This window comes from Natator depressus, chromosome 19, assembly GCF_965152275.1.
Source record: "Natator depressus isolate rNatDep1 chromosome 19, rNatDep2.hap1, whole genome shotgun sequence".
Lineage (NCBI taxonomy): Eukaryota > Metazoa > Chordata > Testudines > Cheloniidae > Natator > Natator depressus.
This window is the reverse complement of record NC_134252.1, coordinates 14,760,710-14,767,404: the sequence shown is the minus strand read 5'-3', so window position 1 is coordinate 14,767,404 and position 6,695 is coordinate 14,760,710.

Below are 6,695 nucleotides of genomic sequence, written 5' to 3'. Positions count from 1 at the left end.
GGTGTCCTGCCTGGTGCTTTCTAACCAGGAATGTGGGCGAGGAAATTGCTGTTCACCCCACCATGACATGAGCGGGGACCTCACGAGTCCCATAATCTGTAACTCGGCCTGCTAACAAGTGTGGAACTACCCCCTGCCTCGTCACTAGGATTGTAGCCCAAGTGCCGAAATTGGAGTTAGGGACGTTCCTTTTTTCCTAGTGACAAGGAGACCACAGAGGCTGACTGAGTGGCACGGGTGGGTGGCAACGTGGGGCAGCAGGCTAGATTGTGGTGCATAAGCCAAGACAGCTGGGTGCAGTTCTTTAGTCTGACACTCATTTACCATGTGAACTTGAGCAAGTCTCTTAGGCCAAGATTTTCCAATGTCAATGCCTAACCTTAGGTTCCAAAATAAATGGCCAAGTTTGAAGTGATGGGCACCCAGCGTTACCCCAAGAACAGATCCAGGGGTCCCAGAGTATCCCTTCTGTTGCTTACCTCTCATGGATTGGTAACTGGTTAAAAGACAGGAAACACAGGGTAGGAATACATGGTCAGTTTTCAGAATGAAGAGAGGTAAATCGTGTGTCCCCCAGGGGTCTGTACTGGGCCCAGTCCTATTCAACATATTCGTAAACGATCTGGAAAAAGGGGTAAACAGTAAGGTGGCAAAATGTGCAGATGATACAAAAATACTCAAGATAGTTATGTCCCAGGCAGACTGCGAAGAGCTACAAAAGATCTCTCAAAACTGAGTGACTGGGCAACAAAATGGCAGATGAAATTCAAGGTTGATAAATGCAAAGTAATGCACATTGGAAAACATAATCCCAACTATACATATAAAATGATGGGGTCTAAATTAGCTGTTACCACTCAAGAAAGAGATCTTGGAGTCACTGTGGATAATTCTCTGAAAACATCCACTCAATGTGCAGCAGCAGTCAGAAAAGCCAACAGAATGTTGGGAATCATTAAGCAAGAGACAGATAAGACGGAAAATATTATATTGCCTCTATATAAATCCATTGTACACCCACATCTTGAATACTGTGTGCAGATGTGGGCGCTCCATCTCAAAAAAGATATACTGGAATTGGAAAAGGTTCAAAAAAGGGCAACAAAAATGATTAGGGGTATGGAACGGCTTCTGTATGTGGACACATTAATAAGACTGGGACTTTTCAGCTTGGAAAAGAGATGACTAAAGGGGGATATGATTGAGATCTATAAAATCATGAGTGGTGTGGAAAAAATAAATAAGGAAGTGTTATATATTCCTTCTCATAGCACAAGAACTAGGGGTCACCCAATGAAATAAATAGGCAGCAGGTTTAAAACAAACAAAAGGAAGTATTTACACAATGCACAGTCAACCTGTGGCACTCTTTGCCAGAGGATATTGTGAAGGCCAAGACTATAACAGGGTTCAAAAATGATCTAGATAAGTTCATGGAGGACAGGTCCATCAATGGCTATTAGCCAAGATGGACAGGAATGGTGTCCCTAGCCTCTGTTTGCCAGAAGCTGGGAATGAGTGATGGGGGTTCTCATCGTTTCTGACTCTATGGAGTACACACTAACAGAGACATCATTTGGTGGACACCTCCCCTCCCATTCATGATCAACCAGTCCCAGATCCCTGGCTAGTCACCCTTGCAGAGATCACCTCCTCTCCCATTTGCAACTGCCCCACCTCTCCTTCCCTCCTAGTCATACTCAGTAACATCCCTGCAGCAGCTGCAGCAATTGCTGCATTGGGAATGGAATGGGACTATTTAGGGTCTTTGATACTTTTCAGCAGATGGAAGGGGAGGAGTCGTGACCATGGTGTGGTGGGTTACCCCCCCTTCGGGGTGCAACCTGATGTACTGGGGTACCGCTGAGCCCGCCTGCTCCACCAGCCTGGGCTCCCTCACTCTGTCCTGATGAGCTAGGCCCTCAAGCCTCTTCCGGCACACACACAGGTAGGGGACACACCCAGTGGCAGTAAGACACAGACACTGAGATCAGCTCTGCATGGGAAAACTCAGCTCAGGAACTGCCCAGCACTCAAGTGCACACCCCCCTCTGGAGTCTAAACCCAAACCTGTATTTGTCTTGTGCTGCACAGAGAACTGTACAGCGTAAGATCATGAAATTTGCTCCCTCCCGCAATGTGGCGGAAGATATGCACAGCTTTTTGCCTCCCAGTTATGAATTCCACAAACTGGTTTTAGGATAAAAAAAAAAAAGTTTATTAACGACAAAGGATAGATTTTAAGTGATTATAAGGGATGGCAAACAGCTCAAAGCAGATTACTGAACAAATAAAACAAACCTGCAAACTAAGCTTAAACTGGTTACAAGTAGTAATTTCTCACCCTAAATGTTGTTTTAGGCATTTCTTTCACAGGCCAGACACCTTTTCCAGCCTGGGCTCAGCTCTTCTCTCCCTTCAGTCCTTGTTTCTTAGATCATAGAATCACAGAATATCAGGGTTGGAAGGGACCTCAGGAGGTCATCTAGTCCAACCCCCTGCTCAAAGCAGGACCAATCCCCAACTAAATCATCCCAGCCAGGGCTTTGTCAAGCCTGACCTTAAAAATATCCAAGGAAGGAGATTCCACCACCTCCCTAGGTAACGCATTCCAGTGTTTCACCACCCTCCTAGTGAAAAAAGTTTTTCCTAATATCCAACCTAAACCTCCCCCACTGCAACTTGAGACCATTACTCCTCGTTCTGTCATCAGCTCCCACTGAGAACAGTCTAGATCCATCCTCCTTGGAACCCCCTTTCAGGTAGTTGAAAGCAGCTATCAGATCCCCCCCTCATTCTTCTCTTCCGCAGACTAAACAATCCCAGTTCCCTCAGCCTCTCCTCATAACTCATGTGTTCCAGTCCCCTAATCATTTTTGTTGCCCTCCGCTGGACTCTTTCCAATTTTTCCACATCCTTCTTGTAGTGTGGGGCCCAAAACTGGACACAGTACTACAGATGAGGCCTCACCAATGTCGAATAGAGGGAACGATCACGTCCCTCGATCTGCTGGCAATGCCCCTACTTATACATCCCAAAATGCCATTGGCCTTCTTGGCAAGAAGGGCACACTGCTGACTCATATCCAGCTTCTCGTCCACTGTAACCCCTAGGTCCTTTTCTCTAAAACTGCTGCCGAGCCATTCGGTCCCTAGTCTGTAGCGGTGCATTGGATTCTTCCTTCCTAAGTGCAGGACTCTGCACTTGTCCTTGTTGAACCTCATCAGATTTCTTTTGGCCCAATCCTCTAATTTGTTTAGGGCCCTCTGTATCCTATCCCTACCCTCCAGCGTATCTACCTCTCCTCCCAGTTTAATGTCATCTGCAAACTTGCTGAGGGTGCAATCCACACCATCCTCCAGATCATTTATGAAGATATTGAACAAAACCGGCCCCAGGACCGACCCTTGGGGCACTCCACTTGATACCGGTTGCCAACTAGACATGGAGCCATTGATCACTACCCTTTGAGCCCGACAATCTAGTCAACTTTCTATCCACCTTATAGTCCATTCATCCAGCCCCTACTTCTTTAACTTGCTGGCAAGAATACTGTGGGAGACCGTGTCAAAAGCTTTGCTAAAGTCAAGGTACAATACGTCCACTGCTTTCCCCTCATCCACAGAGCCAGTTATCTCATCATAGAAGGCAATTAGATTAGTCAGGCATGACTTGCCCTTGGTGGATCCATGCTGACTGTTCCTGATCACTTTCCTCTCATGTAAGTGCTTCAGAATTGATTCCTTGAGGACCTGGCTCCATGATTTTTCCAGGGACTGAGGTGAGGCTGACTGGCCTGTAGTTCCCAGGATTCTCCACCTTCCTTTTTTAAAGATGGGCACTACATTAGCCTTTTTCCAATCATCCAGGACCTCCCCCGATCGCCATGAGTTTTCAAAGATAATGGCCAATGGCTCTGCAATCACATCCGCCAACTCCTTTAGCACTCTTGGATGCAGCGCATCCGGCCCCATGGACTTGTGTATGTCCCGCTTTTCTAAATAGTCCCGAACCACTTCTTTCTCCAAAGAGGGCTGGTCACCTCCTCCCCATGCTGTACTGCCCAGTGCAGTAGTCTGGGAGCTGACCTTGTTCGTGAAGACAGAGGCAAAAAAAGCATTGAGTACATAAGCTTTTTCCACAATCCTCTGTCACTAGGTTGCCTCCCTCATTCAGTAAGGGGCCCACACTTTCCTTGACTTTCTTCTTGTTGCTAACATACCTGAAGAATCCCTTCTTGTTACTCTTAACATCTCTTGCTAGCTGCAACTCCAGGTGCGATTTGGCCTTCCTGATTTCACTCCTGCATTTCCGAGCAATATTTTTATACTCTTCCCTGGTCATTTGTCCAATCTTCCACTTCTTGTAAACTTCTTTTTTGTGTTTAGATGTTCTCAGCAGTCATCCTGGGCAGGGATTCAGTGAAGAATGCCTCACAATTACATTATTTCCCTGCCTTAAATAGGATTTACTTATTGCAGGAATCCTTTGTTTCTCAGTGTGATTCCCACCTCCCTCAGTGGAAAAATACTGGTAGTCCAAGATGGAGTCCAGTACCAGGTGACATGCTCACATGACCCTGCAGTGTCAAAGCAGTCATAAATCCTCAGGAAGACTTATAAGGAAGGTGGGAGATTAGCATCTTCAAAGTCCTATTGTTCTCCCTAATGGCCCATTGTGACGGGGCAGCTGCCCCTCACTGGCTGGCAAAGGGTTAATAGCAGCCCTTGGAGCAGCTGTGAAGAACCCAACCAACCAGAGGAAGGCTTAGAAGCAGCCAATCAGGGCCAGGCTGTGTCCTATAAGAAGGGCTGCAGGGCAGCAAGGAGCTCAGTCTCTCCCTGGAGCTTGAGGGAGAAGGCCTGGTTGCCCATAGAGAGAAGGGGCCAGGGCCAGGGCCAGGGCCAGGGCCAGGGCCAGGGCCAGGGCCAGGGCCAGGGCCAGGGCCAGGGCCAGGGCCAGGGCCAGGGCCAGGGCCAGGGCCAGGGCCAGGGCCAGGGCCAGGGCCAGGGCCAGGGCCAGGGCCAGGGCCAGGGCCAGGGCCAGGGCCAGGGCCTGCCTGGCTCCCAAACGGTGGCCTTGATACAGGGGCCGAGTAGGTGCTGGGGCTACGGGGAAGTGGTCCAGGGAAAGCAGGTAGTGGTAGAGGGGAAGGAGAGACAGTGAGCGGCTGCCAGCTATAGGGTCCCTGGGTTGGGGTCCAGAGTAGCGGGTGGGCCTGCCCTCTCCCCCTTTGCCCCACTGGCTGCCAAGGGAAGTGGCCACCCAAAGGACTGCAGTTTGCCCCTGAGCAAGGGGCTAGACTAGGGGCTGCAGTTCGCCACTGCGGCAAGAAGCCGGGAGAAGAACTGCTGGTTCCCCTGGAAGGGAGGAGACAACGGAGTTGGGGCATGCCTGAAGAGGACGCCGCAGACCGGGAGCAACGCGGGTCCCCACAGACGGTGGAGAAGCAGTGATGGAGAGTGAGACACCACAAGAGGAGGAGGCGGCCCTGCTGATGGACAGAGCTAATTCCTGGAGCAACCAGCAGGAGGTGCCATGGTGGTGAGCACAACCCATCTCACCCATCCAGACTGACTGCATTCTGTCTGGTGGGCTTCCCCAGATGTAAACCCACTTGTAATTGTTACATAATCAATATTCCTAACTTTAGATGCAAAAATGATACATACATACATACAAATAGGATAATCCTATTCAGTAAATCATAACCTTTCCAATGATACCTCACAAGACATAAAATACATCCTAGAGATGCTATAATCATCTTATCACAATATTTCTATGAAGAATATGGGGAGCAGCATCACATGGACAACGAGCACTTACTCCACAGCTCCCAGTTTGGGAACCATTGGCTGAGGGGATCTAAACATCAAGTTGGTGCTACCAGTTCTCTTAGGGCCTTACAGTCTGCGCAAACCATAGCAGGGAGGTTATGACAAGGGAGCTGGAGCCGGGACAAACCAAGGATTGGCTCAGACCTCTGTCCTGATAGATACACAGAGGTTACTTTGTGGGTTTTTCAGACCAGGCCTTGGCAATTGATGTCCTTTTGGGTTGGGAGTGACCCTGAAAGAGCCCATGATGCAATTTGTAAGGTAGAGGTTTGCTTGGTGCCATAGCAAAGTCCATGGATTCCAAGGCCAGAAGGGACCATTGTGCTCATCTGATCTGACCCACTGTATCACACAGGTCAGAGAACAGCCCCCAAATAACTCCTAGAGCAGAGCTTTTAGAAAAACAGCCAATCCTGATTTAAAAATGGTCCATGATGGAGACTCCACCATGATCCTCGGTAAATTGTTCTGATGGTTAATAACCCTCCGTGACAAATGTATGCCTTACGTCACGGAATCACTGGGAGATGCTGTAGAACACTCTATACGAAGCCAGTCAGGACACTGGGGGAGCCTCCTCTCTCTGAGCAGACTGTCTCCAGGGCAAGAAGCTTACACAGCTTCAAGCTTCCTGGGTCTGACCTCAGAGTATTCAGCATCCCTGTCCTCACTGTGCACGTCCCACCCAGCTGGAGCTCCTGGGGAAGCCAAAGGGCCCTACACCCCAGCTCCACACTCGGCTGTGACTCTCTCAGCCAGCCAGTAAAACAGAAGGCTTATTAGTTGATAGGAACACAGCAGAGAACAGAACTTGTTGGCACAGAAATCAGTGACTTTCTTACAGAGTTCTGGGCT